The sequence below is a fragment of the Sitophilus oryzae genome, unplaced genomic scaffold (genome assembly GCF_002938485.1).
Source record: "Sitophilus oryzae breed Bouriz unplaced genomic scaffold, Soryzae_2.0 scaffold_1184_pilon_pilon, whole genome shotgun sequence".
In the NCBI taxonomy this organism is placed as follows: Eukaryota; Metazoa; Arthropoda; class Insecta; order Coleoptera; family Curculionidae; genus Sitophilus; species Sitophilus oryzae.
The window spans coordinates 2,032,770-2,049,648 of NW_022145820.1; positions in this window are offsets into that span (position 1 = coordinate 2,032,770).

Genomic DNA, 16,879 nt, shown 5'->3' on the forward strand with positions numbered 1-16,879 from the left:
TACCGCCATAAGCCCAAGTTTTCCTGGCTGCCCTGCAGGTGCTTAAAGTATTCGCCATAGACAGAAAATGGTGGTAACCCAAGTAGCATTTTCACGACTTGCGACCACATGTTTACTAAACTCAACGTTGGATTAGTTACAAAAAATAGTTAGCTCCGTACCTTAGGTATTAAAATAAATGTAAACGTTATTGTAACGTTGTGCCGACGTTGAACTAGTACTACAGCAAAGTAAAAGCTTCTGCGACGTCGAATAAACGTTATCTTGTAATCTTTTTTGCTTAAGTGATCTTTAGGTGATTCGGACAACGTAGTTACAATGTTGGGCAATAAAGAGTTTTCCGACGTCACTTTCAGGACCTATTCCAACGTTATGCAAACGTCGTCTGTTTGCCTAATCCCAACATTGCTTAGATTTCCTTATTCTTACGATGGTAGGACGTCGAGCCACTACCTTTTTGCAACTGTATTGAACCATAGCCTTAAATATTAAATTTTCACTTCATTGTTCTGTTCAGTCAGACAGTTTAGTGCTGTTTTTGTTTTTATAAAAAAAACTTAATTAAAATGGGAAAGATACATATAAAACTAAATTTAAATATACATCGACATATTACCGATACTTTATCCACTCCCTCGTTTATTTAGAATATAGAGGGCGGCACAAGCTAGACTCTAGGATGACTAAATTAGGCAATCTTGCGACTAGTATACTACCTGTTAAAGCTGAACTGCGACTTTATTAGTCCAGTATGCGACTACTCGAACTACGCCATCTTAATCTCCAAAACAACAAAGTGAAAGCCGCCATGTTGTTGAATAAGGAAATGTTTCGTTCCTAAAATAGCAATTTCTGCTTTTTGAAAACATTAACTTGAAATGTTTGACCCTAAACAACACGCCGAAACAATTTTTTCGACTACAAATAAATTATTCTCATTTTACTAAAAAAAAAATTCAAGAAATTTTTTAAAACTTCTTTAATTTTAAGGCCCATTAGTATTTTTCAAAGTAGAAACAATACATTTATCAATAAAGTTGTTTGCGTTTAACTTTTTTGCCTTGGGTAACGAGTTACAGAGTCGGTTAAAGTGTTTCAATAATTATGATCTTCAAACATCCTCCACACTTAAATACTTTTGTTTTGTTTTCCTTTAATACCATCTGGCATATGTCTCTAACTAAATCATAAAAATAATAGTTTTACTATAATTATCCCAATTTAGGATAAAACGCGACTTAAACGCCATATTATTATAGTTTTGTATTTCTGTGAATTAGGATTTTAAACAACGTTGCAGTTTGTACTAAATTAGGCTGCTAGCCAACGTCGGTATCCAACGTCGTTTCGACCCAAAAATTATTCTCCAAACTAATGCAGACTAGGGTTGGCACGAGGTTGTGCCGACGTTGCGCCCCGACATTTGGTCGCGTGACACAACGTTGTCCCGACCTCCAAATGCTGCTTGGGAAATGTCTTTTTTTGGTATTAATGGGATTAAAAACTTCCCCTGGTGCATCTAGATCAAGGCACGATCCTCGCCTTGCAAGTTCATCAGCGCGTTCGTTTCCGTCGATGTTCCTGTGGTTCCTTGAACACAAAGCAAGGTTATATCATGTAGGATAACTTGTCGTACGTTTTTTTTTACTATTTTCGATATATTAGATGAGTTCAGTGTCGACATGGCTGCCTGGCTGTCAGTGATTATTGCAGTGTTCCGCTCATAAGGTGTCTCCTCGCTCAACCATTCGCAGGCCTTCCAGATGGCAAGTGTCTCCGCCTGGAAAACACTTGTTCTACCCGGAAGCCGGTAAAACCTTGCGATGTCAAGAATCTTCGAGAACACCCCCGAACCTGAATCCATCTTAGATCCGTCAGTAAATAGCGCAATATCAAATTCTTTCACTATTTTTGAGTCTCCCATTCCTTTCTGGTTGGAATTCTGACTAGAAAGTTCTCGTCAAGTTCCAACCTAGGTGTCAGATCTGACGGGCCAGCAATAATATCCTTCGGTATTCTTCTAAGAATACTGCTGTGACCGTAGAGTTTGACCGTCTAGCAACCAGTTTCTTTAAGCCGGATTGCACTATTAGAGGCCAGATTTTTAATATAAATATCTAATGGGAGGAGGTGGAGGATCACATTTAGAGCATCTGTGGGCGTCGATCTTAACGCCCCTCTAATGCACATGCACTCCTCTGTACCTTTCCAAGCTTGAAAATATTGGTTGTCTTCTCCAAAGCTGGGCACCATACTAGGGATCCTTGTGAGGCAAATCGCACTATGGCAGTGTAGATCCACTTAGCATACTTTTTAAGATTTTTGGAAAAATATTTTAGTACGAATACTATTATTATAAAATATTATAATAATAATATTTTATACGAATACAATATTATGAACCTAGTATGAAAAGTAAAGTATATTCTGGCGATGGTGGAGGGAACAATTAACAGGAATTAAGAGTCCGAATATGTTTCCTACGAGGTGCACATAATATTTTTCTCCAATAGGGGCAAAGTTAAAAGGTTCTATAAAAATTCTCCGGTTTAGGTACCCGTGAGATAGAGGTTAGAGGATATGTCTCCATTTTCTTCATCTCCTTAACTTGGTCTCTCCTTAGACCTGATAGCGCTGTTGTTCCGAATCTATAATAGAAGATATATCTCTCTTTCTTTATTGCCTCCTTGGATTTGAGGCCAATTCCTAAAATTTCAGCCGATAAAGCCGGGAGATATAACAAATCGGGATTGCAAAAATGCGACCAAAAAAAATGGTCGTGGTTGGTGTAATTAGTGTTAAATGAATAGTAGACACGCTGAAGTACATCTTCCTCCTACAACTGACTTTAATTATTCAACCATCACGAATATGAACATAACAGAGAAAAAAAATCCTTATAATTAAAGGAATTTTCTCTAACACTGAAAGTAACTCAACCCAACATGGTTCAAATTTTAGATAGTAACTTTTACATTCTTCCAGTAAGTTTAGTTTATTCCATACATTAAAAACTAAAATATTTAATTAACTCTGAAAGTTTTCTTAAAACCACCAGTAAGAAAATTAAGTAATATAGTGTATAAAATAGAGAGATGAGTTAGTAGATACATTTCCCTGGTAATAAATTACAAACTTTCCAAACTTATTAACACAGTTACCTAGGAACATTAGGTAAAAGTAAAATTTCTTGAAAATCTCTTAGTATATTTTCTCTGATTAAAATGCGTTATTGTTAAAACCTTTAAATAACTTCCAATTACTTCATATACAACCAAATCTAAATAGAAAATATGTCAATATAAACTTCAAAAATGTCGATTATTTAACAAGTATTCTCATTAACTAAACGAAACAAGAGCAGTCTCCTTTGAACCCATAGACCAAACCCAGTATGATGTAGAGTTTTAATTAATTTTCTAAAGAAAAGGGAACAAGAGAGCATGAGAGGAAAGAGTCGATAACCAATAGAGAACAGAGCCCTTGCAAAGATTATCCTTGCTTTACGATCCAATATTTGTTACGAGATCATCATAATCGTAAAAAAGGCGAATAAATCGAATGAAGATCAATAAAGCGCCACTCAGGGAGATGAAACAACAAATTGGGGATCGCAGAAATGCGCAGAGAAATTGGTCGTGGCTGGTGTAATTAGGGTTGAATGAGTAGTAGGCATGCTGGCAGACGGACAGGCGTCTTCCTACTATAACTGTTCTCAAGAATTATTCAGTCATTTACTAATTTGGAAGATTTTTCGAAAGATATGTTTTTAATAAAAAAAGAATTTATCCCAAACTGCAAGAATAAAAAACAACGTATGTGATATTAAATGAACTTTATTTGATACTATAAAATTATCTCATTATAGAAAAAAGTTTTCAATTCAAAATAATAATTGATTCCAAAATTTCACTGAACTTACTTTATAATTTAGCTTTGTAAAAAATAATAATAATAATAATAATAATAATGTTTACATATAATAATAATGTTTACATATACTCTGTTTTTTTTCTCAGGTAAGATTTCGACAGACGATGACAGAAGAAAAGCAGATGACGTCCCATACCAATCTATTTATTTTACTAAAAAAAGTTTCTAATAATTTTTAAGTTATCTATGGATGGGTTTAAATATAAATCGTCGTCATTTTGTTGTTTTTAACTAGTTTTATTGGTTTATTTAAAAAATGACAGATCGTATTTCAATTTTATTGGTTTGACGGAACGATGAACGACAAACGGACGCCGATGCGTATGAACTCGCCTTTAGATTTTTGTCATTTTTGACGCTTGTCAAAGTCTTGCAAAATTATAAGTTATAATTTTGTGTCAACTTTTGTTAAATACCCTGCGTTTTGGAAGATGATGCATTTTGATTCGTATTATTACGTGTGTTTTGTGTCTTTTGAAGTCAAGTGGAGGAAAAATCGAGTGATAATTAACTGTAGACCCAGAGCACAGTTTATGGTTAATACTCGCTGCCCAGGCAGAAAGTCTTATATACCGATGAAGTTGCCATCGATAAAGTTTGTATACCATCTCGTCGTAGATAAGTGCATCTCGTATATGGTAGAAGGATCAAACTAAACACATACTAAAAACTGGAGTAGCTGTAAAATATCGACATCACACGATAGGTAAATAATGGATTTTAGTACTGCAGAAAAATAATGTCAACAGGTTCTGGTTTAAAAAAATTAAGATTAAAGTTAATCAACCTTTAAGGTATAAAATTTGGTAGGTGTTATTATTAATAAAATAGTTTGTTTTATTTACCTATGTTGTTTTATTTATTCCTGTGGCATATTACAAATTTGTATTTGCACATGTGTTATATTGATAAATATAATCATAAATGCGGGTAGTTTCATAAAGCTTGAAAGTAAAAATAGTTCTTTTTTTATATTTTTTGGTATGTAGTGTCTTGTTCTTGTTTGTTTTGTATTAACACATACCGTTTTCATTAAATAAAATAACTCGATTACATTTTTTCAGTTTTATACAGTTTTTTTCACAATATTTTGAAGTAATCACTTGTCATCTTGTCAATCAAATTTTAAATATTTCCTGCTATGCGTTCCAGTTGTACCAACTTATTTCTTTGTAAAATAAAATAAACTACTTTGAAATTAAAATGACAGACACATCTATCACTGTTAAGGATCTTCTCGTTGGACAGACTATACTCTCCAAGTTTTCTGTAATTATTGATGAGATAATTAAGAAGTGATATAAAAATAGAGAGATTAGATACGCGAGATATATATCTAGTGAATAAATCTAGTAATTGTTTACAAACAATTCAAACTTATTCAGGTAATTATAAATGTAAAATACCTTTACCTTGAAATGAAAATAAAAATATATCTTAATAGTTTCTCAGCAAATTCAATTATTTTACACGTAATCTTAATAGAAAGTATTACAACATAATAACATAAACTAAGAATATTGATTATTTTTATAGGTAATCTCATCCACCAAACTTAACAAGAGCTGTTTCTTTTAAACCCATGGATTAGACCGTGTATGATTTACTGTCATAATTATATTATTATTTTTAAAGGGGACAAAAACCAGTTGGCCAGAAAAAAAGAAATCATAACCGATTGGCAGAAAAAACTCTTGAAAGAATTATTCTTAAGGTCAGGAAATAACAATGATAAAAGCGATATTTTTTTAAGAAATTTAAGAAATTATTGTTGGAAAACGGCGATCAATTTTGATCAAATAAAAATTTACATATTACAGTAAATTAAAATAATTGAAGCATAGAATAGCTTAGTCTGTAGTTGAAGTTGTTTTTAAAAACGACTAATTTAAGATATTTGATTCAAAGTATAAAGGTATTCCCAAAATATTATTTTCAAAGAATTCTTCATTGGATGGTTCTAGTACCTTAAATAAATACTCACCAAGGTATATTAGTATAAAAATATATTAGTATAAAAGTAAATTTACACTTTATACTTTATATAATAAGCATTTTTTAGATGTTTAAAAATATCTAATCAGAAAAAAAGAAATATATAAATTCACTCGTTTATTAAACCCGGAATTTCAAATACAGAATTGTTAGTGTAATAGAATGCTACAATTAAATGATCTTAACATTTGAAAAATTATTATTCGTTACTTCGCCATAACGTCAAGAACCTTTTTATATACGGTTCATTCTTTAGTAATTTTACTTTAAAACATGGTATTTTAAACTATTTTTATGTGATTCCAAAAAAACTTTAGTACGTGTTCATAAGTTATAATTATATTCATTTTGTTTAATTATAAACAAAAAGACTAGTCAAACTTCAATTAATTATTTTAAAAATCTCTTCAAACAGTTGTTTGTTTTATTCCATACTAAAATCTCTCTTTTCTTGGAGGTAACAAAAGTAAAAAATTAAGGATTTTTGGTCGAATTCGTGACATAAAAAGATTTTTGATTTTTTTTCCAGTGGGAACAAGGTAATGTGCTATGACGTAATAATCTTTCGAAAACTATTTTAAACGGAATTCACCCCGAGGAAATTAAAAAGGTAATTTTTAACCTGCCGTATGTCTGACTTTCTTCCAAGTCAAAAAACTAAGTTACTTTTACCTATGAAGCATAATAGCGACTTATGAGGTCGAAATAAATTAAATTTTCAACCTAATTTGAACTCCTCCAAATAAGGTCCCATTTAAAGTTATTAACAACTAAATTTTAAACTAACTTGAAAACCAAACAATGCCTTCGACCCCCGACACAAATTTGAGGTTATAATAAAGTAACATTTGACCTACTTTAAGTCCCTGTAGTCTTAATGCCCTCAATAGGTTATCAGTAACTAGATTTTAACAATGCCAGCTAACTCCAACGTTGCTACTTTTCAAAGGCATAATTTTAGGTTATTATTAACTAGTTTACGACCTCATTTTTAGATTTCTCGCACTTTATTCCCTACAAGAAATTTATTAAGTTAAATATAAGTAAAATTCAACCAAATAATGGTTAATTTTCCGTGGTCAATGGTTTTTTCTCCTTCCTATGCTACTTGGGATAGTCTTTCTACAGGACAATCCCTGTCAGTGTCAGTTGCGTATGTCATTTAAATTCACAGGCAAATGTCATTTCTTGGATGTCGCCTGGCAAAATATTCCCTTACTCATTCGACACACATTTTTATTTTTATAATATGCTTTAAGAACCGTAATTTAGTGCGTTTCACCGTAACTCGAGTTTTCTTTTAAGTCTAATCCTATTTTCGGTCCCTTGGAGAATATAGTTTGGAAAGTTCCACGTGTATTTCATTCCAAATGCAATTCATAATTCCTACGCATTTTTTTCTCCAAGACCACGTCCACAGGCAACCGAGCCACTCAGACGGACCAGTCTCTTCATACCCCTTTCCTCACTGTGGCAACATAAAGGCATAAGTAATGGGCTTTGTGAATGAATAAGTTAGGATGACCGCCCCGGGGTGCCACTGACCGTTTTCTAAAGCAGCGGACTACCGCAGCCTCTGCCCTGTTGCATTTTCCTGCTTCCTTCAAACTTGTAATGAAATCCTTCGCTTAATAAATAAACAGGCAAACGTTGCCAAACTAAAAGCTCAACGACGTTGAAATATGCGAGTTAATGGAGAAGTTATGGACGGTTTTTGAGGGAGGAGGCGTGTGGGTGGATAAGGGGCGGTTTGAGCGCGTTTTCCCTCTGCTAATTCAATGAAAGAATAATTTCTCTTTTGAGGGAAGGGATTACTGAATTATTTACTGTATATAAATATGAACTAGAATTTCTGTTTTGAAAAAAATAAGACTCGCCTAGAATATTTCAAGTAAAGTATATTTTTTTACATTCTATGTTTTTGATTGGATTATTACATCCCTAGATTTATGGCATGTGTTTAAATCACTTAACATTACACTAAATATTTAATCTGATATAATATAATTATGTTTTGTTTAATATTTAATAAATAATTAATGTATTACTAGTCATTTAGTTGGTAGCTATTCGCCTGGTTAACTTAGAAACTATAGATATAAATAAAATTTTAATAGAAAACAAATTTCTTGCTGTATAGGTATATAATAAAATTATATAAGGATTCTTGCCACTTAATTGCTGATATAGAAATTTAATTCTACGCTGTATTTGTCATAATGTGGATCGACCTGCTCTCACTACCGGTTTCGGAGCCCTACTCCATCATCAGGTGAGCTTGGGCAGATCCACAAAATGACAACCACAGTGCAGAGATAGTTAATTCCGACTTGTCGGAAAATATCGGTTAGATATTAAGTCCCGAACGGAACATAGCGGCCTGCGTGCAATGGTAGTACTTTCGTACCACCGAGGCGTAACTATCGATAGTAAAAGGATGGTAAAAGGCTTTCTTCAGGCAAGCCAAATTATAAAATAGAAAACAAATTTCTTGCAGTATAGGTATATAATAGAGGGCAAAGTGCAAGGAAAAAGATCAGTAGGAATACGCCAGAACTCATGGCTAAAAGATTTGAGGAGATGGTTTGAACGTTCGTCTGCGGAAATCTTCCGGGCTGCAGTTTCCAGAGCCACAATTGCCATTTGGATCGCCACCCTTCGGCAGGAGAGGGCGTGATAAGAAGAAGAAGATAGGTATATAATAAAATTATATAAGGATTCTTGCCACTTAACTGCTGATAAAGAAATTTAATTCTACGCTGTGTTTGTCATAATGTGGATCAACCTGCTCTCACTACCGGTTTCGGAGCCCTACTCCATCATCAGGTGAGCTTGGGCAGATCCACAAAATGACAACCACAGTGCAGAGATCGTTAATTCCGACTTGTCGGAAAGTATCGGCTAGATATTAAGTCCCGAACGGAACATAGCGCCCTGCGTGCAATGGTAGTACTTTCGTACCACCGAGGCGTAACTATCGATAGTAAAAGGATGGTAAAAGGCTTTTTTCAGGCAAGCCAAATTATAAAATAGAAACAAATTTCTTGCAGTATAGGTATATAATAAAATTATATACCTAAGGATTCTTGCCACTTAACTGCTGATATAGAAATTTAATCCTACGCTGGGTTTGTCATAATGTGGATCAACCTGCTCTCACTACCGGTTTCGGAGCCCTACTCCATCATCAGGTGAGCTTGGGCAGATCCACAAAATGACAACCACAGTGCAGAGATAGTTAATTCCGACTTGTCGGAAAGTGTCGGTTAGATAATAAGTCCCGAACGGAAGATAGCGGCCTGCGTAAAATGGGAGTACTTTCGTACCACCGATTAATATCTAACCGATACTGTCTGACAACTCGGAATTAACTACTCTGTGGTTGTCATTTTGTGGATCTGCCCAAGCTCACCTGATGATGGAGTAGGGCTCCGAAACCGGTAGTGAGAGCAGGTTGATCAACATTATGACAAACACAGCGTAGAATTAAATTTCTATATCAGCAGTTAAGTGGCAAGAATCCTTATATAATTTTATTAAAATTTTAATGTTTGCGTCATTAAAAATATATAACAAAACATTTCCGCTATATTACAGAAGAGGAACAAAATTAATTATTCCGAGGAAAAAGAAAACAACGTCCATTAAAGTCATTACAATATTAATATAACAATACGCTTAGAGCGCGCACTACGTTTTAAAACCAATCAAAAGTTTTCTCTGGCGTACAAAGTCAACCTGCGAGCACTTACATAATAATAATTACTTTAAAAGCTCGGAGATCTGTTTAACCTTGGGAGTGGGGCACGAACGCAAGAAGGGAAAATCAATTTATTTCGTGTTATAAATATTTAATGTCCATTAGATATTAAAAGTAGCAACGTGGTATGGGGTCTTACCAGGGAGCAGTAGAAACGTCGCGTCGGTGTCGCTTTTGACATTTGCTCAAGATCCTTCTTCAGTCTGTTAAGATATTTTTTTTAATATAGGTATATTTTCTTTGTTTTTCTATACTGAAAAAAAATTGTAATAATCTCGATAGTAATCTTATATAAAATGTCAAAATTAATCTCATTTACAAACATAAATTGTTGTTTGGTAATGGTGTCATTTTATGCTCAATTGATTTCGTCGTACCTTCATCTCAGCTTAGGGTATCTCTTTGGTTGTTTTCTGCTCTCTAGTATCACTGTTCACCAATTAGAATTTGGTCAAAAAATGCCTAGAGAAGCTGAACAAATTAAGTCCTCCTACTCTGGGTGCAAGCCCACCAAGGGATATAGAGCAATGAAAAAGAAACGATTTAGCTAGAAAAGGAGCGAACACTCCATTAATTGGACCAGAAACGCTCTGCTTCCAAAGCGGAAACCAACTTAAAGCGGAACTTAAAAACCTGGAAGACTCCATCCGTAACCTGAAATGGAAGTCCTCCATCGATCTAAGACACTCCCAGAAATTTCGCAGGATTTATGACTGAGGAAAATGAAAGATATTCCTTGATTTAAGTAAAAATAATGTTCGGAAGCAGTTTTAAACAGGACACTGTCTTCTCAATGAACACTTTAATAGTGGCCATTGCAGATTCTGTGGGGAAAATGGGGAAACACCAGAACACTTCATCATTGAGTGCGCCGAGACTATAACCGTTCTACAGCCTCAATCTATTGGGGTGTTAATTGAGGAGGCAGTGTCCTGTTAAAAACCCCGTGACAATCCGAATATTGTTCTTAGTTAAATCAAGGAAAATCTTTGGTTTTTCACAACCTATGTCATGACAAATGATTTCGAGTATCTCAGACAGTTGGAGATTCCCATTCTAAGTTACGGATGGATTCTTCCAGGTTCTTGAGTTCTACTTGAAGTTACCGCTTAAAGATCTACACTGTTCAATAATATTATTTGCAGAATATATAAGTATAAAAATCAAGGTAATAAGAAAAAAGAGAGAAAAAAAAATGATCATTAAGTGTAAATGTTAGTTTTTCAACATACGCTCTTCCAACACATAGCCTTTCACTTTTTCTTTAAAAGACTGAATGCTATAGAAGCGTGCCCGATGTTGCTGGATATATAATTATTGTAAACTCGAACCGCATTAAGAAAATGAACATTGCAATAAACCTTTATTAAATATTTCAATTGTGATTTTCTTGGGTATAGGTTTCTTATACAATATAATCAACGGCCGAAGTAACATTCTGAGATATGCCTTGAGAAAGATATACATAAAAATATCGAAACGTCGGTAAATAGATGATTTAAAAACATCCAGAAATCATTTAATTTTTATTAAAGAAACATATATACTCAAGAAAATCACAACTGAAAGTAATATAGTAAATAATAACTGTTTATACTCTTGCGTGCATAGAAATCGGCCCACTGTAAACTTTTGACTTTAACTGTGTCTTTTAGAATCTATTTATCAGACCAAGAAAAAAATATGAGCTGTTTCAAAGACAATTTAACATGCTTTAATTTGAGTATAAATTTATCCAAAGTACTTATCGTTTATATGCGTAGAAATATGAATGAAAGGCATTTGTGTTGTGGTGACAATAAGAATAAAAAAACTTATCAAATATTGCTACTTTACTGTTACTTACTTACTGTTACTTGTGTTTCATTGTTTGATTAGTGTTTCAATTTAATGCATACATCACGGAAAAAAGCTGCCAAAGTAATCGCTTTAATTGAAAATGGACTTAAACAGAGACCTGTATGTAGCTCGGCAACTGTATATGACACGCGGAGCGGTTCGAAGAGTGTGTGAACGATATGATGAGACTCGATCCTTTCGTAGGCGACCTGGAACTGGTGGAAAGAGATATACAACGGATCGTAATGACTGCTTTATTGTGTCAGCAATATTAAGAAATCGGCATCTTAATGATATTCAGGTGCAACAACAGCTCCTTGAAACACGAGGAGTGTAAGGACAGTAAGACAAAGATTGAAGAAAAGTTACATGACCCCCAAAACACCCGCAATTGGTCCAAAGCTTACCCCAGGTCATCGTCAAACACGCCTGCCTTTTGCACGGAACATCTGAATTGGCCACTAGAACAATGGGAATGTGTTTTATTCTCAGATGAGACCAGGATATGCCTCTATGGTAGCGACCGAAGAAGTAAAGTATTCCAGAGGCCAGGTGACGTATTCGCAGAATGCTGCATTGAGGAGCGGATTGCTTATAGAGGTGGTTTCTGCATGATCTGGGGTACAATTTCTATAACTGTGCGAACCGACCCAGTTTTTATCTGTTAGGAATACCGTCGGCACGGGAGAGGAGGTTTAACTGGTGCTAGGTATATTGAGGAGATTTTAGCAGTTCATGTGGTACCTTACGTCGATTACATTGGAAGCGAATTCACTTTTATGCATGACAATGCGAGAGCACATACATCAAGAATCGTACACGATTACATTTCAGAAGTCGGTTTTCGGGTTATGGAATGGCCAGCATGCAGTCCAGACTTAAACACGATAGAACATTTATGGGATGAGCTAAAACGAAGGATTCGTACTAGACAAAGAGCTCGAACCTCTATCCCAGAGCTCATTGTTGCAGTATAAGAAAAGTGGCTTAACATACCGCAAGCAACAATATCAAACTTGATTGAATCTATGCCAAACTGTATGAGAGATGTTGTAAGAGCAAGAGGGGGTCATACCCATTATTGAAAATTTATTTTAGTTAATTGTCAATCAATAAATAAATAAATAATGGCATACATCTTAGTAATAAAAAACGATAATTTATTTCATGCATTAATTTAATAATTTTAATCCAAAGAAACCGAAATAAAAATTAATATCTCTAAACTCTTTTCAAAGAATATAAAATTGTCTTTCAAACATTATATATTTTTTCTTATTCTCACAAATATATTCTAAAAAATATATAGTTAACTTCAAAAGTTTGCCTTGGGCCGATTTTTATGCACGCAAATGTATATTTATAGTTAATTTATTTTTGTTTTCTTCTTTTTGATTAAAAGAAAATATGTAAAAGTGGGCAACGCTGTATCGGTCAAGCTTAATCACGTGACTAAAAGTTTATTTGATATGAACTATAGTAGGATAGTTGTTTCATTTGGTTGTGCTTAGTTGATTTCTCAAATAGATAAATTGGTGTTTGAGATTCATTAATTCTATGAACCATACAGGTCATATGAACTCTCGTCCAAATTAAGCCAGTGAGATTCCCTAAAACAATCCGGTATGTGATCTAATGTTTTAGTCAGTAATCTTACTCAAACGTTTTGTAATGCATTTTGTAATATCGTTCCGTTACATGCAAATCACCATGGCAGCTCATGAAAAACACTATGAGAAACTATTGAATGTTTAATTTTTTGGAGCTCTGCTTCCATAATCAAGTCATGGGCAAATGTTTTCCAGTTAAGACAAATTAATTATACACATACATATTTAGATTAATCGAATCAAAGAGCAAGTTAAGGTGGACTACAAACTTTCTGATCAAACTAACGACAATGTACAGAAAAACTTTATTTCGAAATCTTATACCCGTACAAGGCACTTTAATTTAATTTATGTGTACAGATTCTACATGCATTAACATAACACATTTCCTACTTACCTAAGAATGTCTCTAAACTGGTTCTTAAGCAAATTTCAACATTTTTCATATATCGAATCGTTCATAGCTTATCTATCGGCAATTTTGTATGCATTAACCACACTTTAAGCAAATCCTAATAACCCATTACGGTGCTCAACTGTTTAGATATAAATGAGGTGCATTACTAATTTAAAATCACCATTAAAATAAGTGTGGAGAAAATGGAATTCGTGTAAATGGGTGATATTAGTTTTTATCTCGAGAGAGCGGGTATATTTTAGCCGTTACTGTTTTGAGATTACTACACACTACAGAGAGACCAGAACAGTGAAGCTTTTAGTTGAATTAGCGTCCAACTGCCTAAATCGTTAAATAAAGTTGCTTTTAGTAATTAACTTTTAAAAGACGATAGGAAAAATTACCGATGAAATGACTTGACTGTTAACTAAACGACTACAATATAATTACTACATTTTAGAGATAACACAGTTTGATAAAACTTTTAAAATAATTTATTATAAATAGTTTATTAGCTCAAATTAAATTTAGTTGATAACTAAGAATGGTATTTTAAAATTAAATTGTTATTGCTAACTGAAAATATTATAATATAAGCGAATGATGTAACTGAAATATGTGTCATATATGCGAGTAATGATGTTTAATGTAATATCATTATCATCATCATCATCATTTTCAGCTTATTCAACCATTATGTTGTAGCCTCCCTCAAATACCTAGATACTCTCTTTGTAGTTGATGGGCCCATTGTTGTCTATTATTGGCTATGCTCGCCCAAGTTATCCCTGCTAATTTCCTAATATCATGGTCCCATCTCAGGTTTGGTCTTCTTCTAGGTCTCTTTATTCCTCGTGGGTACCATGCTATAATTTTTATGGTCCATCTGTTGTCCGTTCTTCTTGCCAGGTGTCCTGCCCAATGCAATTTGAGGGATTTGACTCTGTGGATGACATCTATTACCTGGGTCTTTTGTCGTATCCGCTCTATTCTTTTACGGTCTCTCTTGGTTATTCCCAGCATATTTCGCTCCATTGGGCGTTTTTAAGTGTCCAGGTTTCGCATGCATAGGTCATGACTGATAGTACACATTGGTCAAATGTTTTCTTCTTTAGTGGCATTCTAGATTTAAATATGATTGAGTTTCTTCCTCCCTTTATTTTTCTTTCCACTAGTTCGTTGTACATTACTTTAGTTTTAGCTAAATTCATTACTATATAATGTGATATTACAAAGTATTTGTTAGTGGTGAGAAAATGCAAGGAAGGTCAAGACCAGGACTCTTCTGGTCTTGTTTTTGTTCTCGCAGTTAATAAGTAATTTTGATTTTTCGTCTTGATCTTGGTTTTGCTGGAAGATTCTTGCAAGTCTTGCATATATATTTTAATATAGTCGTTTATAAGTCTTGCATATATACATTTTAATATAGTTTTTCTAAATGCACGTTCTGATAAATAAATAGAATTTTTAGTAATTTGGTATAAATAAAAAACGCGTACAAAAGGGCGAGGTTCAGTTGAGCAGATTAAATATCTGCTCTCTCTCTCTCTCTCTCTCTCTCTCTCTCTCTCTCTCTCTGTCCTAACCCCCTCCTAAATATTCCACATTTTACTTTGAATAAAAAAAATTCTAACATTTTTTCAATAAAATATTTGTTTTTTTTGTTGAAAGAGTAGTAAGTTTTGTTGAAAGAGTTTTGTTGTAGAGACCTGAACCTTCCATATGATCTATGATTGCCAATTACCGAGAATCACACATTTCCAAAGCTGTCGATGTCGCACCGACATGAAATGTGTTTCATAATATTATAAAAACACTGATATATGATAAATAAACTTTTCATGGACGAGCATGCAGTGCTAATTGATAGTAACATTTTAAATTGTTCAACACTGATAGTATTACAAATCAGCAACATTATCATTATCTTTCTTAAAATTTCATATATCCACACATTTATGAATTAAACAATTCTACCTCAGGCGGACAAAGTTTACTTCATAAAATTTTTATTTTAAAGAAAGAACAATAAAATTCCAGAAATACAAAATACGTACTTTTCAAACTTCCCCCGTAAAGCTCGTATATCTTTGCCAGACCGAAATGGATCCGGGCGTGCAATTAACATTAATATAAAAGCAGTGCCAATTTCCCTAATGCATTTTGGATTTTCATTTCTCATCAAGGAAAGTAATCTGTGATATTCCTTTCCTATATCAAACTTCACACCCTTCATAAAGCTGGAATTGATCCTCCTCCTCCTCCACCTCCCTATCCACCCCCATCGCCACCTCCTTCTACCGTTCTCAATTAGGAAATTCGGCTTTTACATCCGATTTTATGGCGTCCATCAATTACGTTCGGAAAACGGTCGTTTTAAAAGTTTTTCTTTTTTCTTTATTGGAAATTACGCAGATTAGAAATTAGTTCGCCGCCACGCGCTGAAGGTTTTAAAACCTATTAACGACGGAAAATACGAGCCTCTTTTCGTAATTGCTTTTAGAAATTGAATTAAAACTAACCAGACTGTAATGTAAAAATTTTTATATTTTTAATAGTTTAATCATATTTACTACATTATTTGTCTTTTGTAAATTAATAAATTTTAAATTAATTAACGTGACGGACAAACCAAGCACTTTTATACAAAGGTAAATTATGTGCAATTAACTTATTTTAAACAAACAAAATACAAAAAGCGGAAAAGGGGCCAAAGAAACCCTACATAATATATGCTTATTCTCTGCATTAAGTTCATCAGACTGTTCCCTTCAGCCATTCGACGACCGGTTTCGGAGACTTATCTCCATCGTCAGGCCGACTTTGCTCTTTGCTGTAACCTTCAATCTGACAAACGAAAAGCAGAGAATAGCATTTGAGTACAAAACGTACTACTATGGAGAGTGCTAGACGCTCTTGCCATCTAGCGGTAGCTGTGACAATCACAGATCGTACCACCAAAATTAAAACCAGCGGCAAACATGCTTGCTTCATCCACGTTACCGTAGATGGAGCTGAAGGCTTGGTAGGGTATATATAAACAAACAAAATACAAGCGGAAAAGGGGCCAAAAAACCCTACATATATGCGAGAATAAGCATTTTTTGGCCCCTTTTTCGCTTCTTGTCAAAACTGGGTCGCCTTAGCATGGCCGGAGCTGAGATTCCCAGTGTTGGACCAAAGTTGGGTGGATTAAGAGATGGCTAAGACTTGATTTCCCAGCCGTGGCCCAAGACAGGGTGAACATAGAATTAGCCAAGCCTGAATTACCCAGCTTTGGACCAATTTTGATGCGCCGAAGTCTGTTAGGTATGTTTCCCGCGACTGGGCCACGCTTGACCCTGT